This window comes from Schistocerca americana, chromosome 3 (assembly GCF_021461395.2).
Source record: "Schistocerca americana isolate TAMUIC-IGC-003095 chromosome 3, iqSchAmer2.1, whole genome shotgun sequence".
NCBI lineage: Eukaryota > Metazoa > Arthropoda > Insecta > Orthoptera > Acrididae > Schistocerca > Schistocerca americana.
The window spans coordinates 343,607,083-343,629,839 of NC_060121.1; the positions used below are offsets into that span (position 1 = coordinate 343,607,083).

The window sequence follows — 22,757 nt, forward strand, 5'->3', positions numbered from 1 at the left end:
CGCCGAGGAAGATGATGGGCTACATTGGAGAGTTGTATCTTTTTGAGTACTATTAACGTTTTTTAAATTCTGTATACATGAGTGCCATGTGGATGACGCTGGCGCGATGGTTGGCTAATCTTAGTGTCTATAGATTACTCTGTGACAGTGCTAAGCGATTTCGATAGTATTTGGTATGGAGGTAGTTTGAACGCTGAGGAAAACGAAAAGCTACATTACAAGTTCTATGTTTTTGAGTGTTATTAAAGTTTCTTTATATATTGTGTACATGAGTGCCACGCAGACGACACTGGTGCGATGGTCGGCTATTTTAGTGTCTTATAGATTACTCTGTGACAGTGCTAATCCAACCTTATTGTGCGCGTGGTTTATGATATTGAGTTCCTACACAACCTCGCATTCATGGTGAGTTTTGGCGGAGATATAACAATAAAATCGGACGATAAGCCCGAGAGCCATATTTAAAACAGCTACTATAAGCCTCGAAAATGCAAATCTGATTTAGCGGATAGTTCTAAGAGAGATCAAGCTGCGAAAGTTCCTCGATCCCAACAAACTTCAGAGAAGTCTCATGTCGACCAACATAGAGTCATGCCGCCCGATGCAATTTAGATGCTGAGTGCCACGCTTACGATAACAGCTCCCAAGCAACTTGAACACTCACACCGAAGGCGTCATTTAAAGCTTGTGCGACCAACACAGAGTTTTACCTTCTCTTGTGGAACGTGGGAGGCTTTTGGTGAGGCTGCATTTGGATATTAGCAGTTAACTATGTTAAATACATATACGCCATCATAGAAGGATGGATCAAATATGTAGGCAACATAGCGCATTAAAATGGAAAGGAGAAACGGTCGGTTCTTTGTTCCTCTGGTGACCAAAATCTCACATCCCGTACTAGGCAAGCCAGAGAAACTCCTACAAACTGTACTGATGCATGATTGATTAATCGAGTCAATTTTTAAATATGTTTGGAAAATATAATGCAAGCTTTCAGACTCTACATACAACAAAACAACAGAAATACGCCGGTGACTAAAAACACTATGACCTCTTGCTTACAAGGGAACCTCCCCATCGCATCCCCCTCAGATTTAGTTATAGGTTGGCACATTCGTTAGGCCTTGAAAAACTGAACACAGATCAATCGAGAAAACAGGAAGAAGTTGTGTGGAACTATGAAAAAATAAGCAAAATATACAAACTGAGTAGTCCATGTGCAAGATAAGCAACATCAAGAATAGCGCGAGCTCAGGAGCGCCGTGGTCTCGTGGTTAGCGTGAGCAGCTGCGGAATGAGAGGTCCATGGTTCAAGTCTTTCGTCGGGTGAAAATGTTTACCTACTTTATTTTCGCAAAGTTATGATCTGTCCCTTCGTTCATTGACGTCTCTGTTCACTGTATTAAGTTTAGTGTCTGTGTTTTGCGACCGCACCGCAAAACAGTGCGATTAGTAGACAAAAGGACGTGCCTCTCCAATGGGAACCGAAAACATTTGATCGCAAGGTCATAGGTCAACCGATTCCTCCATAGGAAAACACGTCTGATATATTCTATACGACACTGGCGACGGCATGTGCGTCATATGACAAGAATATGTTGTCGACTCACGTAACTTGTACACTTGGCGAATGGATAAAAAGATTCTTTTACCTTGCCCGATTTAGGTTTTCTTGTGGATGTGATGATCACTCCCAAAAAAGTGATCGCATCGGACGGACAGATAATAAATTGTCTGAAAATAAAAAATTAAAATTTTCGCTCGAGGGTAGATTTGAATCAAGGACCTCTCGCACTGTAGCTGCTAACGCTAACCACGGGACCACGGCGCTCATCAGATCGGATTGCCCTTGATGTTGTACATCATATGCATTGACTATTCAGTTTGTATATTTTGCTTATTTTTTTCATATTTCCACACAACTTCTTCCTGTTTTCTCGATTGATCTGTGTTCAGTTTTTCAAGGCCTATCCACTGTGCCAACTTATAACTAAATCTGAGGGGGGTGCGATGGGGAGGTTCCCTTGTTAGTGGCTTGTTTGCCCGTCTTTGGAACAAATACATCATTGAGTTTGCGTATCAGGGATTCGAGAGTATGTTGGTAGTTTTATGGAGGTATGTAGCATTAGATGTCTAGGCACGGCCCATATAATTCGTATAAATCACTGGCCGCTGTTTTGCGTATGCGGTGACGGCACCATAGCGACCCAGATGGGTTCCGTAGGATTTACATCAGGCGAATTCGCCAAGACATCAACGTGAATTCACTATAGTATTCCTCAGACCACTGTAGCACTGTTCTGGCTCAGATACACGGACAATTATACTACTCAAAGATAACATTGCCGTGGGAGAAGACATCAAGCATGAAGGGATGCATGTGATTCGCAGCTGTCAGCGTGTCTTCGATTACTAACACAGGTCCCAAGCAAGCGCGGGAGATTCCCATAGCATACTACCGCTTCCACCAGCCTGCATTATAACAGATAGTGTATAATATTTCGAACCCCAGTATGAGCGCTAATCGTTTTCAGAAGGACAAATTCTTTAACTTTTTTAATCGTCTAAAATTTTCATTCGTGTGACTGACATAAAACAACTCACGTGTCTAACTCTTATGTACACTGTGCATTGACCCTCAAGAATGACAACCAAAACAGTAATAAATGGCTATTATATTTACATATTTACACAGACACACAAACAAAACTTTGCAAGTTCTTCGTGGAATTGTAGTGAAGTTGACCATCTGAGATACTTGGGGTAAAGCTGACCGCCTTTTATCGACCGGTTATTTCATGAAGCAACTTTCGCGAATGCGACAAGAATGTGACATAATGAACCCTGCAACAATGTGTCACAGTGGATGCAGCAACAACTGTCTCTAATAGTCTAGTGATATAGTGAGCAAGTGCTGTTGCAAGTGCCTCTGTTGTAGTGGAAGTTTCAGAGAAAGTATACCAAAGTATACCATCACAGGTGATAGTGCACCTTCGCTGGCTCATTTAGTGAAAGTGGACTACTGATTCCAGTTCTGTCAAATAATACACACTGCCTAGGGATAGTGCACTATCACTAGTGAGTGTATACTTTCACTACCAAGAGGTAAGGAACGTGAACCATGGCTGTTATAACAAAACAGTCGTATTCGAAACTGCATTTATCACTATTGAAAACATAGTCATATTATGTAAAGTTCATTTATTGCAGCAAGGACTTGCATCATGGCACTTTGAGTTGCACATCACATTTTTGTTTTTGCAAAACCATCTAAGACGCTGATATTTTTGTTGGCAGTTGCCAGGCCGCTTCCCATCCACTGAGACGTCGGAACTGTTCTCAGGACAACAGTTTTCTCTGCTGGAACTTCCTTCTGTGAAATTATTCTTAGACGGCAAGTACTGAATTGAGACCTGAAACAAAATGTTGTAGTTGTAGCCGCAGTGGTATATCGTATCGTCACTTCCATGATTATTTAAAAACAAACAATTTATTACCGTGTGTATAGTTCTCTCAGCACACCATCTCTCGTCCCGATTCGGTAGAAGCCATCGGCCGTTGTCTTGAGGACGACACCCAAGATCGACCTAGCATCTCCTCTTCCTCTATCGAAGTCGGGAACTGGAACTCACACAGAACAGCCCTTTTCCACTGTTGGAAAGCAACCATCTGAACACTGCCGCATTCTTTGCGCTTGTTCTTCTAAGCACTTATACGATTCAGTTCTGTGTTTTTTAGTAGCATGATTTGACTCGTCTACATCAGTCAGGCAGTAGTCATTATTGTCAGGAACACTTTCTTTCTCTTTGTACTCAACCTCCGTTCCTGTTGTATGTTATCCTCTCTCAGTGGACGTTTACTATGATCATTATCCTGCAACGTTTCAGTCCCTGTCTCACTGCTAACACTCGCTCGAATATTTATATTTTCAAGGTCATCCACAGGGTGAACGTTCATCAGTGCTTCTGGAGGTAAACTTGTTGAAGACCAACGACGTATAGGAGGGCACTCAAACATCGATCTTTCAATTCCAAAACGTACAGCTCTATTCTTCATTAGCTGCACAAATCTTAATGCACGGCTCCACTCTGCTGTGTTGTGCTCCTGCATCCACGTAGTTGGCATATTTTCTGTGTCTTGATTTGCTCGCTCTACGCTGCCTTGGATCTGACTGTCTAGGTTTACCGTGGACAATCTTAAAATTGGACCATAGTTCAGTTACGTTTCCCATTATTTTGTAAACGAACTCTCTACCATTGTCAGGCTGCAATACTGAAGGAGCGCCTAACAATGTAATAATGTCAATAGTGTTATCATATACCTCTTCAGCCGTTTTGGACTTCAGTGGCATGAGAACAACGAATTTAGTGAGGTGATCCTGATAAACCATTACGAATTTGTAATCTCCATCTGGTTGCGATTGGAAGTCGGTTAACTTGACATCTGGACATTAGCTCCTTAAACAGCATTGTCTTCACTACTATCCCTTTTTTCTGACCTTTTTCCTTTTGTAAACAAGGCTCAAACACATTAAGATAAATTTGGACATCTCTATACGTTATTTTACAGAATTTTGACTTTAAGAATTTCATCACTTGGTCGTGTCCACCTTGGTCAGTCATTACATGAGCATCACACAGTTCTTCATCGTAAACATAGTACTTAATCTTACCTTCTTCAGTTACAGCTTGTATTAATTTGGTCTCGTCCATGAAGACAGACTTATAAGTGAGATTTCCTCGTTGCACTCTAAGAACTTCATTGATTGAACCATAGCTGCACTGATGTGAACCGTAACTGCACTACTGTCAACCACAGCTGGACTGCCGGCCAGTGTGGCCGAGCGGTTCTAGGCGCTTCAGTCTGGAACCGCACTGCTGCTACGATCGAAGGTTCGAATCCTGCCTCGGGCATGGATGTGTGTGATGTCCTTAGGTTAGTTAGGTTTAAGTAGTTCGAAGTCTAGGGGACTGATGACCTCAGATGTTAAGTCCCATAATGCTCAGAGCCATTTGAACCACAGCTGGACTACAGTAAACTGTAGCTGCACTACGGTCAACCATAACTGCTCTGCTATATAACATAACAGTAACAAGCTGACGACAATCACATTCATGCTGATGCGTGGTAGCATTGTTGGATGCACTGTTAATACCCTGGGAGTAGCGATGGTACACCTTCACTAAGGGTTACTATGCTACTGTACACTTTCCCTAGGCTAGTACAGTGATTGTTCACCTTCACTAGTGGATGTGTTTTTTGACGGTAAGCTCTCACTGATCATTTTAGTGATGGTGTGCATCCACTACGGAAGGTTTACATTCTCCAAAGTTTCGCTTACACTATAGCACCTGTACGTTAACTTACAAATTTGCCACGTAGGCCGCAGCTCTCTTTGTTGCATTACACAGTTTATATCGTAAGAGCCGTAAGTGTGAAAATGCAGCGTGTGTACAAACTTAAATTGTTTGAATTGAAGAAATATAGCCTATATGTTCATTATAGCATTGCACCCTCAAATGGCGCGAAGTTAGCCACTGCAGTGAATTTGACCGAAATGTTAAAAAAAATACAAAACTTTTGCCAGACGCAGTAGTTAGCAGGGAGAATTTATGGTGTGAAGTTGAGATATCGGGGTTCAGTGTACAGTGAAAACGTTTTTAGTTTGTGTTTATTCGGGAATTCACAAGCAAGTTTTGATCACATTTTTTAGCCTAAGTTTTCTTTGAATGCTACACTGAAATTAGTATCAAACCTTAATTATTGCCTATTTTTCGGTTATTGATAAAGTTTCAAATCCAACGGCAGGTGGAGTGAAGTTGATCGACGAAGTTTTTTCCCCGATATATGTATTATAGCAAAAGAAGAAAAACCAAAAATTTTATTACTACAGCGCAAAACCCATTTTCTTAAAGAAAAACCGATATATTAATGTCATTGGTTTCAAAAATATGTAAGTTTTAAGTCCAGACGTTATCAATTTCACCTCATTTGTCAGTGCTTTCTCGTACGCACTTGGTTTATTGCCTAACGATGTTTTCTACTTCATGTCAAACAAAAAAAATGTATCGACAGCTAAGTACACGACCTTAAGAAACTGTTGAATTGTTCCAAAAATTTGCTTTAGATGTACCGATACAAGAGTATAAAATAAGCTTCCAGAATTGATTGTGAACGCATTTGAAACTGTATAACTAATCAGGGTGAATATTTTTAAACACAGTGAAACGATCTGTACAAAAAAGTTTTCTCTTTAGTTTTAACAAAAAGGCGGCACTGTATTATTGAAATGTCCACTCTTTAAATTCATTTTATTCCAATATCTACTGAACTGCACTACTGCAATAAAAGATTACTTCCCGTAGACGAATGACTAAAATTTCTCTCTGGTCCTCGTTATTTTTTGTTCACCAATACGAGACATCTACACTCAACCGCTGCATTTCCAGTTCTGGTTGAAAATTGAATGTTTATGCAAATGTGTTCACCGCAGCTGGCGTCATTTTATTCTATGGACGACTGTCATTAGCATTTAACCACAATAATTCCAAATTTTGAAAGAAATAATCTACATTGGCTTCAGAATACTTTTTGTTGAAAGTCGCGATCGGTTTCGCGCCACTAGAAGACGGCCGGCCGATGTGGCCGTGCGGTTAAAGGCGCTTCAGTCTGGAACCGCGTGACCGCTACGGTCGCAGGTTCGAATCCTGCTTCGGGCATGGATGTGTGTGATGTCCTTAGGTTAGTTAGGTTTAAGTAGTTCTAAGTTCTAGGGGACTGATGACCACAGAAGTTTAGTCCCATAGTGCTCAGAGCCATTTGAGCCACTAGAAGACGCATCCTCAGGTGACACATCGCCGAAAGATAACCGCCTTAGACCCATTCCCCATAATTCGCGTCATATTGCAAACAAATAGCGCGCTAAAAGCTGTAGTCCTTATTTAAAACGAAGGTGGTCGCAGAACCGCGCCACAAAGAGGAAGGTGTTTGAGCGGCACCTGCCTTGCTTGCTGCCACTCAACCACCAATGGTTTCTTCATCCGAGGAAAGTGGAAGGATACTCTGGATGCTGCTTATGGAGAATAGGGGAACTGAGCCAAAATCTGACATCCCAAAGGAGCAGCATGTATGACTGACTATGTCCTGTGCAGAATGAGCTGGAAATTTATCGTCGACCAAATACTTCTTGTAAAAGTTCCTTTGACGCATCGTCTTCACAGCCTTCTGTAACCTCATCGGAAATTTCAGTAGTATGTTCTCGTTACGATTTGCTCTTTGCGGGCATATTCTGTTATCACCACACATGACAGTTCCAATAAACATTCTGCATCGTCTTGCAAGATGATGGTTTGGCCTTCGCTTCTTTCGGCGATGGGAAATCCACATGTTTCGACTGCTTACTTTGCTCCTTTCTCTCTGGGTGAGAGTGATACACCCCTCTTTTTCTACAGTGATTAGACAACTAATCAAGTCCTCTCGATTGACCTGCCCCAGTTGGAAAACTTCCGTTGCTGTCTCGTTTCGGCGGGCTTTTGAGTGCTACTGAGCATTCCCGGAACCCAGCGGGCGGCTGCTTTTGTCGTGTTCTGAGTCTCGTACAAGATTTTGAAAACTAATCAATGAATGAATTTAACTTTCTTCACTGTTGTCTTTATTGTGACACACCGTAAGCTGCACTTCTCTTTCGATTTCCGGTTTTCCACAGAGAGATGGTTAGCCACATCGTCCATTTTTTTTCTTTCTTTGTTTGAGTCATCAGTTTCCTGATGGTTTGATGCGACCGGCCACGAATTCCTTTCCTGTGCCAACCTCTTCGTCTCAGTATAGCACTTACAACGTACAATTATTTGTGGAAATATTCCAATCTCTGTTTTTCTTCATAGTTTCCACTTCCTACAGCTCCCTCTAGAACCATGGAAATTATTCCGCAATGGCTTAACAGATGTTACCATCCTGTCCCTTCTACTTGTCAGTGTTTTCCATACATTCCTTTTCTCGCCGAGTCTCTGGAGAACCTCCACAGTCCTTACCTGATTTTCTTCTTCTGCAGCATCACATCTCAAATGCTTCGATTCTCTTCTATTGCCGTTTCCCCACAATCCATGTTTCACTATCATACAATGCCGTGCTCCAAACATACATTCTCAGGAATTTCTTCCCCATATTGAGGCCTATGTTTGATACTAGCAGACTTCTCTTACCCACGAATATCTTTTTGGCCAGTGCTAGTCTATTCCCTCTGCACATTTCATGTTACCACCCTTGCTTTTAATTTCACCGAACGTTGTTTTGGATATTCTATATGGTGAGTCAGTCATTTCTTTCCACTTTTCCTGCAGCCATTTCACTTTTGCATCCCTGCCCTTCCTGTTTATTGCATTCAAAGTGACGTCTATTTCTGTATTCCTGAATTTGCTGAAAATTTTTGTACTTCCTTCTTTCGTCGATCAACTGTGAGTGTTAGCGAACACTTCTATCAGTTCAGCTTGGCTTATTACAGCGATGTTTCTCTTCACACGCAGCAAACGAATTATCGCACGATACTCTGCTTTATCAAAGGGTAGCGACATTTAGTACTAACTCCTCTAACTGTGCTGCTGCACTGTGGTGTGGGGATTCCAATGTGTAACAGGTTTGTGTAGCTGCTAACAAACAAACGAAGTAATTACGTGAGGTTATTTTTTCAAGTTGATAACGTAAAACCTTTACGACGGCCCTTCGTATATGGTAGTCAGAAGTTATTTGGAATTACATCATATTCTTCTCCATGAATCTTGCATTGTTTTACTTAGAGAAGAAATACATGCTAATGTTTTTCCTCTGTGTAAATAAGACGAGCACACGTTTGTGTTGAATGTAGCGTTCTAATGTGTGGTAACAAAAGTTAACTGCACTAAACAAGTAACTTAGGGTATAAATTTTCAAGGAAAAGTTTTCAGTTAATGTTGAATAGAATCGGTTACCAATTATAATAGAAGGTGGTTTACTAATCGCCATCAGAGAATTATATGTTACTGCTGATTTCCATTATAATCATTCTACTTGTGATTCTGTTTGACATGTGACTATACAGGCTGAATCTGTACATCTTTTCTGCAGTACCAAGCACAACGTAAGTTTGAACAGAGGTTTACCCACTAGGACGTTGGATAATCGAATAATTCTCAAGTCACCGGGTAGAACGAATACCCATGTGTGTATCCAAATTTGTGGGCATCGGGCTTTACCAACTTCATTGCAGTTTTACAGCTTGGTCCTATATTTATAGTCCACCCGCAGCATGCTCACCTACCTGTGTCACGCTCAACCCCTGAGCAGAGCCGACACATCTATGAGTAGGAAATTGGATTTTGTCAAGTGTAGTGCACTTGGGTCTCTGTGCTTTGGATAAGCCACCTGTGATCGTAATGCATGCTGGAATCGATACGATGTGTAATCGTTATGGTAGTTTTTTGTCACGAGAATCATCGTGTGTTGCGAGACGCAGAGTCATATTCTCTTTTCATCCTAAGTGCCTCAGATGGTAATATTAAAGGTAAAACATTGTTAGTAATAGTCTCTCCTATGCCTTATGGAACCTTGACGATTAAGTGTTTCTTCCTTTTTTACGTATGATATGTGTTGTGAGAATGAAGGATTTCGCCAGTAGTAAACGTTTATTTTATAGAATGTGAGTGTATACACTTCAGTGTATACTAGTGTATACACTGAAGAGTCAAAGAAACTGGTACACCTGCCTAATAACGAGTAGAGCCTCCGCGAGTAGTGCTCGAGGGAACTGATATCATAAATCCGTAAGAGTACCAGTGGTTGGAGATCTGTTCTGAACAGCACGTTGCAAGGCATCCTAGATATGCTCAATAATGTTGATGTCCGGGGAGTTTGGTGGTCTGCGGTAGTGTTTAAACTCAGAAGAGTGTTCCTGCAGCCACTCTGTAGCATTTCTGGACGTGTGGGATGTCGCATTGTCCTGCTGGAATTGCCCAAGTGCGTCGGCGTGCAGAATGGAGATGAATGGATTCAGCTGATCAGACAGGATGCTTACCTGTCAGAGTCGTATCTAGACGTGTCAGGGGTCCAATATCATTCAAACAGCACGCGTCCCACACCATTACAGAGCCTCCAACAGGATGAACAATCACCTGCTGGCATGCAGGATCCAAGGAATGATGACGTTGTCTCCATACCCGTATACGTCCATCCACTGGATTCTTTCCAGTCATCAACAGTCCAATGTAGGTGTTGACGGGCCCCAGCGAGGCGTAAAGCTTTGTGTCGTGCAGTCGTCAAGGGTACACGTGTGGGCCTTGGGCTCCGAAAGTCCACATCGATGATGTTTCGTGGAATGGTTCGCACGTTGACACTTGTTGACGGTCCAGCACTGAAACCTACAGCAATTTGTGGGAGGGTTGCACTTCTGTCACTTTGAACGATTCTCTTCAGTCGTCGTTGGTCTTGTTCTTGCAGGGCATTTTTCCGGCCGTAGCGATGTTGGAGACTTTATATTTTACGAATTCCTGATATTAAAGGTAAAATCGTGAAATGATCGTACGAGAAAATCCCCACTTCATCGCTACCTCGGAGATGCTCTGTACCAACGCTTGTGCGCCAACTACAACACCACGTTCAAACTCACTTAAATCTTGATAACCTGCCCCATTGTAGCATCAGTAACCGATCGAACAACTGCACCAGGCACTTGTTGCCATATATAGCCGTTGCCGACCGCAGCGCCGTATTCTGCCTGTTTACATATCTCTGTATTTGAATACGCATACCTAAACCAGTTCCTTTGGCGCTTCAGTATATATCATTACATAAAAGCTTGTAAATACTTCAGCGGCGTTGGCTCAAATGGTTCTGAGGACTATAGGACTTAACATCTGAGGTCACCAGTTCCTTGGACTTGGAACTACTTAAACCTAACTAACCTAAGGACATCACACACATCCATGCTCGAAGCAGGATTCGAACCTGCGACCATCTTAGCAGCGCGGTTCCGGATTGAAGCGCCTAGAACCGCTCGCGGCGGTAGCTTCGGCTAATTTTTGTTGTTGTAGTGTTATGAAGTAGGTTTGGATCTTGTCATAATTTGTTTCCTATAAAGAGAGTGCAAACAGATGTGTGTTTCTTCATCTGAATCTGAATCATCTGGAGAATCTTGTTTCCTTTTAATTTTGTTGTTAAGTTTATTAACTTTAATTTGACAGTGACAGTGTGCAATATTAAAATCTGAAGCTATGGTTTAATCAATAACATAATAATTTTAGTAACTTGTAATAACTTCCATGCTTCCGTGAGTGTAACATCTATTACCTCTAAGTTCTAATCGGACTATAATTTCTATATTCCAATATAAACACGTTGGCTCCAGTGAACTCAGGTCTCATCTATAGTTAATAACATTTCAAGAGGCAATAATGCGTGTAAGTTGGAATACGATGTTTCTAATTATTATTTTGGAGTAAAATGTACAATTATGAATTGGATACTCGATCTAATCAGCTTGACAAAAAAAAAAGAACAGTCACCAGACATCATACGATATCAACATAAATTTGCACACGTCTACACCATGGGCGGATAAGTAAATGATTGCGATAGCATGTCTCGGTGACAGGAAGAGCACCAGTAGGGTGGATTCCTGAGGATCATGTCCGAACGAACAGACACCATATCCATATAAGTACACTCCTGGAAATGGAAAAAAGAACACATTGACACCGGTGTGTCAGACCCACCATACTTGCTCCGGACACTGCGAGAGGGCTGTACAAGCAATGATCACACGCACAGCACAGCGGACACACCAGGAACCGCGGTGTTGGCCGTCGAATGGCGCTAGCTGCGCAGCATTGTGCACCGCCGCCGTCAGTGTCAGCCAGTTTGCCGTGGCATACGGAGCTCCATCGCAGTCTTTAACACTGGTAGCATGCCGCGACAGCGTGGACGTGAACCGTATGTGCAGTTGACGGACTTTGAGCGAGGGCGTATAGTGGGCATGCGGGAGGCCGGGTGGACGTACCGCCGAATTGCTCAACACGTGGGGCGTGAGGTCTCCACAGTACATCGATGTTGTCGCCAGTGGTCGGCGGAAGGTGCACGTGCCCGTCGACCTGGGACCGGACCGCAGCGACGCACGGATGCACGCCAAGACCGTAGGATCCTACGCAGTGCCGTAGGGGACCGCACCGCCACTTCCCAGCAAATTAGGGACACTGTTGCTCCTGGGGTATCGGCGAGGACCATTCGAAACCGTCTCCATGAAGCTGGGCTACGGTCCCGTACACCGTTAGGCCGTCTTCCGCTCACGCCCCAACATCGTGCAGCCCGCCTCCAGTGGTGTCGCGACAGGCGTGAATGGAGGGACGAATGGAGACGTGTCGTCTTCAGCGATGAGAGTCGCTTCTGCATTGGTGCCAATGATGGTCGTATGCGTGTTTGGCGCCGTGCAGGTGAGCGCCACAATCAGGACTGCATACGACCGAGGCACACAGGGCCAACACCCGTCATCATGGTGTGGGGAGCGATCTCCTACACTGGCCGTACACCACTGGTGATCGTCGAGGGGACACTGAATAGTGCACGGTACATCCAAACCGTCATCGAACCCATCGTTCTACCATTCCTAGACCGGCAAGGGAACTTGCTGTTCCAACAGGACAATGCACGTCCGCATGTATCCCGTGCCACCCAACGTGCTCTAGAAGCTGTAAGTCAACTACCCTGGCCAGCAAGATCTCCGGATCTGTCCCCCATTGAGCATGTTTGGGACTGGATGAAGCGTCGTCTCACGCGGTCTGCACGTCCAGCACGAACGCTGGTCCAACTGAGGCGCCAGGTGGAAATGGCATGGCAAGCCGTTCCACAGGACTACATCCAGCATCTCTACGATCGTCTCCATGGGAGAATAGCAGCCTGCGTTGCTGCGAAAGGTGGATATACACTGTACTAGTGCCGACATTTTGCATGCTCTGTTGCCTGTGTCTATGTGCCTGTGATTCTGTCAGTGTGATCATGTGATGTATCTGACCCCAGGAATGTGTCAATAAAGTTTCCCCTTCCTGGGACAATGAATTCACGGTGTTCTTATTTCAATTTCCAGGAGTGTATATAGTTCTGGCAATACCGGCCATGAACTTCTTCTTCTGTGCGGAAGCACACATATTGCCAGAACTCTTATGGGACTTGGTAAGAATGTCTTCCATGTGTAATGAGTGTGTTGGGTAGGGACACTACGAATGTAGTGTGTGGACATACACGGTGAGAATGTGGGTCTCGCGGGAGTTGTGAGCGAGATAGTCCCTGCAGTCGCACTATCTTCTGTGCCCTCGGTGGCTCACATTGATAGAGCGTCTGCCATGTAACCAGGAGATTCCGGGTTCGAGTCTCGGGTGGGGCACACATTTTCATCTGTCCCCATTGATATATATCAACGCCCGTCAGCAGCTGAAGGTATTAATATATAATTCTAATTTCGTCCTGAATATCATGTTAGTGTTGTTACCAGACCTGGTATGCTATATATGTGCAGGGCCCCTTTGACTCACGTGAGACAGCGCTATCGTCTAATGACAGAGTCTAAAAGGAGCCTCATTGTGGGTCTCCATTTTGGTGGCTGGTGCAATATCCAGATTTGTGGGACATTTGGATGTGACAGTGGTCCGATGGTGAACCACGCAGGAAGATGAGGACACGCGTATTCGTTGTCAATCAGTCGGTCGACCAGGTCTGACCTTCAGATGGAAAGGTCGTCATATTGTGTACCAAGTACACTTTAAGCTCTTCACATCTGCGTCAGCTATGCAAGAACAAGTAATGGACTCCCTGCAATATTCTGCATCATAACACGCCACTGGCTGGAGACTACCAGCAACCAATCTAGGGCATTAACGTCCCATGTATAGGCAGCTGTTAACACCACAACACAAACATATGTGTCGTGTAGTGTTTTGATCAGGGAGCACGGAACGCTAATGATAGCCATAGTATTGTGTTCAACGATGAGTCGCGGTTCTGTACTACCTCGACTGACAATCGTCGACGAGTGTGCCTATGACCTGGGAGAGGTCCCATCGTTCCGACTTTCTGGAGAGGCACAGCGGGGCTACTTCTGGAGTCATGGCTTTGGGAGCCATCAAATCAAAAATTACGTGTAGATATTGGAAACAATCCCTACGGAGCTAGCTGCCGTTAACTCCACGAAACAAACTGCTGCGTTTGGAGTGGTACCGTGACAGGAAAGCAAGCACTGCATGCTGTTCAGCAATGAACAGCGGATCTGTGCTGTGCCAGGAAACCATCGTTGTGTAATATGGCGACGACTCGACGAAAGGTCCCATTCTTCCAGTGTTTTGGACAGGCACAGCAATACTACTCCTGGGGTCATGGTATGGGATGTTGTAGCGGGTCCAAGAGAAATATGGGCCCCAGAATTAACTTGTGACGTCACACTAGTCTCCTTGTCCGCCATACTTCGTAAACGCTCGGTTTCGTGCAGTTTTGTATATGTGACAAATGTGGAGGTTGTACGTTAGTGAACATGGGAGAGAAATGTCAGGATTGTGGGTTGATGTTTCACAGGGGAGATTGTAACGGGGAAGCTGTTGTAGTGCCAGATGAGGCTCGCCAATGGAGTTGTAGATTATGTAGCCGTGACAGGAAAATTGTGGAAAAGGATAAAAGATTTGTGCCCTTCAGGCTGAACTAGAAATGTTGTATTTTGAATTAGACAGGTTGAAGGGGGAAAGAGACAATGGGAGCTGGGAATAGGTAACAAATCGTAGATGGAGAAAACCTCAGAAATCACTTTTCAGATTCCAGTGAGCAATCAGTTTGATTTTTTACCTGAAGTAGAAGAGCCTCAAACAGTTTTTGAGCAAAGTAGGGTCAGCAGACTCGTAGTAACAATTGTAATGCTAGGTCGGGAGTAAAGTCAAGCAGAAAGAAGAGAGTCCTGCTGTTAGCTAGCAGTCACGGGAGAGGTGTAGGCCAGTTGCTATAGGATAGGCTAGGAGTCGAGTACCAGGTCACAAGCATTGCGAAACCTAGTGCTAAGCTTAGCCAGGTTACAGAAAACCTATGGGCCTTTTGCAAAGATTTTGATGGCAAGGACCATGTTGTTATAGTAGGAGGAGCAGCAAACAGCCTGGCTGGCAATTCGGACTATAGTATTACTTTTGACCTGGATGTAATAGGTGCAGCAACAGCTCACAGTCGTGTAGGGCTTGTGGATGCTTTGCAGCCCTGGGTTAATACGGCTGTCAACCTTATTAACAGAGAGCTGGAGGAGGGGAGGGGGGGGGGGTTACTGTTGGCAGAAACTATATCTCATATCCGTGCTGTGCCTGTTGATGCAGTTGGGAGGTGGGGTTACACTAGTCATGGCCTGCACCTGAATAGGAGGGGGAAGGACAGATTAGTTGATCTTCTTGCGGAAAATGTAAGGGGGCCACAAGCGCACAAGACAAAATACCTGTGATTCCTGGAGTCAGAGGAACACATTTTTTAGCTTAGAGTCAGAATACAGACGGAGAGTATTGAAAGAGATTAAAACAGAATAGTACCATAATGTCTGTAGCAATACCTAAAGAAATAAAATTTGTGTGTTTCGTCAGAAAATTAGAGGATTGAAAAATAAGATAGATGAGCTTCTTGTATGCCTGGAAAATGGGGTAAATTCTTATGGTATAGATGTTTTGTGTCTCTCTGAACACTATGTAACCGCAGGGATGGAGAAATTAAATTTAAGGGATTACAGATTAGCATCTTATTCTTGTAGAGTCAACATGGATAAAGGAGGAGTTGCTACTTATATAAAAACTGGATACAAAGTAAAAAATATTGAAATAAATAGTTTTTGTGTAGATCAGATCCTTGAAGCATGTGCTTGTGTGTTGCTACTGCAATACACTTCTATAGTAATTGTAACAATCTACAGATCCCTTCAAGGTAACTTTCAGCTATTCATGAAAAATCTTGAGGCATTATTGAACTACCTGTCAGACGAAAAGAAACAGTTAGTGGTTTGTGGTGATTTTAATGTAGATTTCTTAAGAGATAGGAATAGGAAAAATGAGATAGAATCTTTGTGTCGTTGTTTCAATCTAATATCAGTTGTAAATTTTAAACTCATGTGCAGCAGGGTAGTACATCTACATCTACATTCTACATTTATACTCCGCAAGCCACTCAACGGTGTGTGGCGGAGGGCACTTTACGTGCCACTGTCATTACCTCCCTTCCCTGTTCCAGTTGCGTATGGTTCGCGGGAAGAACGACTGCCGGAAAGCCTCCGTTCGCGCTCGAATCTCTCTAATCTTACATTCGTGATCTCCTCGGGAGGTATAAGTAGGGGGAAGCAATATATTCGATACTTCATCCAGAAACGCACCCTCTCGAAACCTGGACAGCAAGCTACACCGCGATGCAGAGCGCCTCTCTTGCAGAGTCTGCCACTTGAGTTTGCTAAACATCTATGTAACGCTATCACACTTACCAAATAACCCAGTGACGAAACGCGCCGCTCTCCTCTGGATCTTCTCTATCTCCTCTGTCAACCCGACCTGGTACCGATCCCACCCTGATGAGCAATACTCAAGCATAGGTCGAACGAACATTTTGTAAGCCACCTCCTTTGTTGATGGACTACATTTTCTGAGGACTCTCCCAATGAATCTCGACCTGGCACCCGCCTTACCAGCAATTAATTTTATATGATCATTCCACTTCAAATCGTTCCGTATGCATACTCCCAACTATTTTACGGAAGTAACTGCTACCAGTGTTTGTTCCGCTATCATATAATCATACAATAAAGGATCCTTCATTCTATGTATTCGCAATACATTACATTTGTCTATGTTAAGGGTCAGTTGCCACTCCCTGCACCAAGTGCCTATCCGCTGCATATCTTCCTGCATTTCGCTGCAATTTTCTAATGCTGCAACTTCTCTGTATACAACGGCATCATCCGTGAAAAGCCGCGTGGAACATATATATTGTGAAAAGCAATGGTCCAATAACACTCCCCTGTGGCACGCCAGAGGTTACTGTAACGTCTGTAGACGTCTCTCCATTGAGAACAACATGCTGCGTTGTGTTTGCTAAAAACTCTTCAAACCAGCCACACAGCTGGTCTGATATTCCGTAGGCTCTTACTTTGTTTATCAGGCGACAGTGAGGAACTGTATCGAACGCCTCCCGGAAGTCAAGGAAAATTGCATCTACCTGGGAGTCTGTATCTAATATTTTCTGGGTCTACATCTACATCTACATGACTACTCCGCAATTCACATTTAAGTGCTTGGCAGAGGGTTCATCGAACCACGATCATACTATCTCTCTACCATTCCACTCCCGAACAGCGCGCGGGAAAAACGAACACCTAAACCTTTCTGTTCGAGCTCTGATTTCTCTTATTTTATTTTGATGATCATTCCTACCTATGTAGGTTGAGCTCAACAAAATATTTTCGCATTCGGAAGAGAAAGTTGGTGACTGAAATTTCGTAAATAGATCTCGCCGCGACGAAAAACGTCTTTGCTTCAATGATTTCCATCCCAACTCGCGTGTCATATCTGCCACACTCTCTCCCCTATTACGTGATAATACAAAACTGGCTGCCCTTTTTTGCACCCTTTCGATGTCCTCCGTCAATCCCACCTGGTAAGGATCCCACACCGCGCAGCAATATTCTAACAGAGGACGAACGAGTGTAGTCTAAGCTGTCTCTTTAGTGGACTTGTTGCATCTTCTAAGTGTCCTGCCAATGAAACGCAACCTTTGGCCCGCCTTCCCCACATTATTATCTATGTGGTCTTTCCAACTGAAGTTGTTCGTAATTTTATCACCCAGGTACTTAGTTGAATTGACAGCCTTGAGAATTGTACTATTTATCGCGTAATCGAATTCCTACGGATTTCTTTTGGAACTCGTGTGGATCACCTCACACTTTTCGTTATTTAGCGTCAACTGCCACCTGCCACACCATACAGCAATCTTTTCTAAATCGCTTTGCAACTGATACTGGTCTTCGGATGACCTTACTAGACGGTAAATTACAGCATCATCTGCGAACAACCTAAGAGAACTGCTCAGATTGTCACCCAGGTCATTTATATAGATCAGAAACAGCAGAGGTCCCAGGACGCTTCCCTGGGGAACACCTGACATCACTTCAGTTTTACTCGATGATTTGCAGTCTATTACTACGAGCTCACGAACAAACAAAGCGAGTTGGGTCTCACACGATCGCTGTTTCCGGAATCCATGTTGCAGTAGGTCACTTATCGACAACATTTTCATAGACAGTGCTCAGGCAGAAACAATTAATGTGTACCCAGTTCTTAATGGGCTATCTGATCTTATTTCACGGTAATATTTTCCCCACAAGAGAAAGTAGTTTACATCCACTAGCAGCAGCAGAAATACTTGCGTGAAATTTGCCCGCTTTCCTGTCGACACCGAGGCGTGGCGTGGGGCAGGGGACGGTGGAGAGACAGCCGGGCGGCACCTGCTGTGACAGGGGGCTGTCAGAGCGGCGCCAGGCGACGCGGGCCGACAGCGGCAGCGGCGCCGCCAGCAGTGCGGTAACAGACGCGGCCAGACACAGACACCGGCTGCCGACTTCGATCCCGTCCCGCCCGAAATAATGGTATTAGGCAAATGGGGAGGGCTTTGCCGGTCCGCTGATACTCGTTATTGGGAACAGAGAGGCGCCGGCGACGGCGTCCGCAAAGACGGAAATCGCTCGCGAACAGCCCAGGGGCGCCACGCCGTTTAAACTGCCGTTACTTGCGTCGCGAGCTAATCTCATTTGCCTCTCAGAATTCCGGCAGCGCAGTAGAAAAACAAGCAGAAACGGAATGCTATTGCCTCGCCCGTCTTATTTTTCATTCCACGCGAACGCGAATGGAGCGGCACTTACTATTATCCTTTAAACGTTCCTTCGGCGTATTCTTCTCTTTATTTGCCTTTTCGTTCCCCTGCAGCACACACGAACAGACGTAATATAGCCAAGAGGTTCAGTGATACCTACTACAAAAAAGTACTGTCCCGACTTTTATTCAATGTCCCGTGACAATAATGTTCGAACCTGCAGGAACATTAAGAGTTGTTTTCTATACATCGTACCAAAAGAGAAAGAGCCACACGGTATTTATAAGTGTCAAAGAACCCACTGAGTGCGAGGTCGCCAAAGGCCAATGATGTGTAAGGCATTCGACGCCCCGCATATTTTCTTCTAAGCTACCACAATATTGGCTGCTAATGGCATCAGGAGGCAGGGCTGAAGGTATCCAATGGTGAGCAAACCTTGAGGTTAAGGAGCCTAGTTGAACTGCTTTGTCGACGAGTAACTCAGAACAGTGCTACAGTGAAACTTCCTGACAGATTAAAACTGTGTGTCGGACCGAGACTCGAACTCGGGACCTTTGCCTTACGCGGGCAAGTGCTCTACCATCTGAGCTACCCAAGCACGACACATGCCCCGTCCTCACAGCTTTACTTCTGCCAGTATCTCGTCTCCTACCTTCCAAACTTTACAGAAGCTCTCCTTCGAACCTTGCATAACCAGCACTCCTGAAAGAAAGGATAATTCGGAGACATGGCTTAGCCACAGCCTGGGGGATGTATCCAAAATCAGATTTTCGCTCTACAGCGGAGTGTGCGCTGATATAAAAACTTCCTGGCAGATTAAAACTGTGTCGGACCGAGACTCGAACTTGGGACTTTTGCATCGTTTTAATCTGCCAGGAAGTTTCATATCAGCGCATACGCCACTGCAGAGTGGAAGTCTCATTCCAGTGCTACAGAGTTTGCGGTGTTGCAAAGCAGAACAACGCCAACGATAACTAGACCAGGCATTTCTTTGTATCTACAACAACGATCCGAAGTTGAATTTTCGTCCACAAGGAACCCTAGAAAAGCCAGCCGGGGTGGCCGAGCGGTTCTAGGTGCTACAGTCTGGAACCGCGCGACCGCTACGGTCGCAGGTTCGAATCCTGCCTCGGGCAGGGGTGTGTGTGATGTCCTTAGGTTAGTTAGGTTTAAGTAGTTCTAAGTTCTAGGGGACTGATGACCTCAGAAGTTAAGTCCCATAGTGCTCAGAGCCATTCGAAACATTTTTGAACCGAAGAAATCTCGCAGAGTGAGACAGAAGTGGCAGATGAACTATTAACGTTTCTACAAGTTGAGTCAGTGGAATGTGTGGTATCGTATATGCTTGACTTACAGCTAATGTACATAAGGAGTGCCTAACAAGCGAAAGTGATACTGAAACAGATGTCGAGCCATGTAGTTCATCATCCTTGTCGAACAGAGTGCCACAAATCCCGTCTCATGTGAAACTTAGTGAAGGACAATCGTTGCCCAACGAGCGGGTATAAATACATATACACGCGTGGAAGATCATCTACAGCATAGGGAAAAAAAACAATTATGAAAATATTTCGAACAGGTCCGCTGCAGTATGACCTTGTAGTGCATAAGAATAACTACGGACATTTAACGGAGAACCAAGTGCAATTGCTACAAAAACTGGTGTTTGCGCACGATACAATTTACAGGATATGCACGATAGCGACCTACTACGTTACGAACTTTAAACTGCGCGCGTCATAGATTACAGTGATTTCAAGGGAAGCAGTGGAAGGCTGCAAAACTTCAAATAGTGCCACAGAATTGGGAGGCGAAAGATAACAAAATTTGAAACAAAGAATCAACTTCAAGATGCTCAGCAAACTGTGGAATCGGTCCTAAAATTTGAAGATAAGATAAATAAACTTATCCCCTCATTCAGTAAGGAATTTGTTTTCAGTTCTGAGCAATTGGTATTTGAAAAGGAAATGCTTATCAATGGGTCCTTGGAAATTAGAGGACCCAAGGGAGATGTGTCAAGATCAACTAACATTAATAAATTAAAAAGCTAAAAACCTGCCTCGATTGCGGAAAAAGCACCTAGTGTTAACCCAGGTTTCGGAGTAGATAACTACACCTTCTTCAGAACAAAAATAAAACCCACAAGTGCCTAAGAAGACCTTTGTCAATGATTAAAAGAATGCATATAGCATGTCCAACTTCGGATAGTCGCATCAAACCGTCTAGAGCGCGGTGTGAGCCTGTTTGTCGGAAGCTTTCTACTGTGTCTCACGGAGGGAAGAATGTCAACAAACTCTGATTAGTATATAGTTTTACTAAATTACTCATTAGTCTGGTGCTACAATACGAACGTTCTCTCGGTGACGGTTTTGGCAAATTCGCGCGAGTTGTTAAAAACTGAAATATGCAGAATGACATTGCGCCACGCTTCCATTAAGGCTTTAGGTGCTTTTGCAATAATATCCTGTACCGCTATTCACAAGATTAATTTTCTGTAGGCAATGCTGCTTCAGACGATGCCACACACACATAAAAGAAGTCTCGGACGCCAGATATAGTGCTGATTTACTGGAAAATGGCTTAAAGAAATTCATGAGACGATAATCTCAATTCAAGCAGAAGGTAAGAAATATGTTATGCACCGAAATACCGTCACGAAAAAAAAATCGTGCACCATTGGGTGGACAAACAGTATTTAGTAAAGAAAAAGAGGATATATTTGCTGCACATGGTGTGACAAAGTGTGATCATGGTTTCCCATTTTCATTGCTGGATTTGTGGTCCATTCGACCTATTTGGTAAGAGTGTCATCCTTCCATTAAAGTCTTGCGTTTAAAACAAATGTTGGACTCTAAAGATCGTAAATTACTGTAAAATATGCAATAATATATTAAATAATCAATAAAATATAATTATCGTGGATTTTTTATCTTTTGTTCTCATAGAGTTACCTTATAGGTGGTTGACATTAGGCCACTTACTGTTTAGTATTGAAAAACCCAAGAACAAGACAGTGACACAAAGTCATCTGACTGAACCGATGCGGCCCATCATAAATTCTCCTCTTGTGCTAACCTCTTCATGTTCCAGCAGCTCTTATACCCTACACCCTCTGTTCTCTGCTGGGTGTATTTCAGCCTTTGTTTTCCCCTACAGCCTTTACATTCTGCAGCTCTCTGTTGTTCATCAGAAGTTATTTCCTGATGTATAAACACACGTTATCCTGTCCGTTCTTCTTCTCAGAGCTATCCATATGTTCCGTTCTTGCCGGCCGCGGTGGCCGTGCGGTTCTGGCGCTGCAGTCCGGAACCGCGGGACTGCTACGGTCGCAGGTTCGAATCCTGCCTCGCGCATGGGTGTGTGTGATGTCCTTAGGTTAGTTAGGTTTAAGTAGTTCTAAGTTCTAGGTGACTTATGACCTGAGATGTTGAGTCCCATAGTGCTCAGAGCCATTTTTTTTTGTTCCTTTCTTCGCCGGTTCTGCGGAGATTCTCCTCATTTCTTATCTTACCAGTTCACCTAATTTTTATAATTCTTCTGTAGGACCACATATCAAAAGCTTTGATTCTCTTCTTTTCCTATCTTCGCACAATTCGTGATTCACTGCCATTCACTGCTTAACTTCAGCTATGCTTTCTTTGTCTGAGCCGGTCTACTTTTTATGTCTTCCCACCTTCCTCTGTAGTACGATATTTTGCTTCCAAGGTGTAAAATGTCTTCACTTCGTCTACCTCGTCGTCCCCAATACTGATGTTAAGTTTGTCGCTGTCCTCATTACTATTACTCCTCATTCCTTTGGTCTTCCTTCGGTTTACTCTCTGTACCTATGTTGTGCTTAGTAGACTACTCATTCCATGAAGTAAGTCCTGTAAGTCTTT

The 22,757-nt window shown here is 43.9% G+C and overlaps 1 protein-coding gene across 1 annotated transcript in view; it reads right to left on the minus strand.

The window, feature by feature from the left end:
• The window catches only part of LOC124606071, an 877,896-nt gene that overhangs the window by 345,753 nt on the left and 509,386 nt on the right, over window positions 1–22,757 (minus strand). The gene's annotated exons all lie outside the window — the stretch shown is intronic.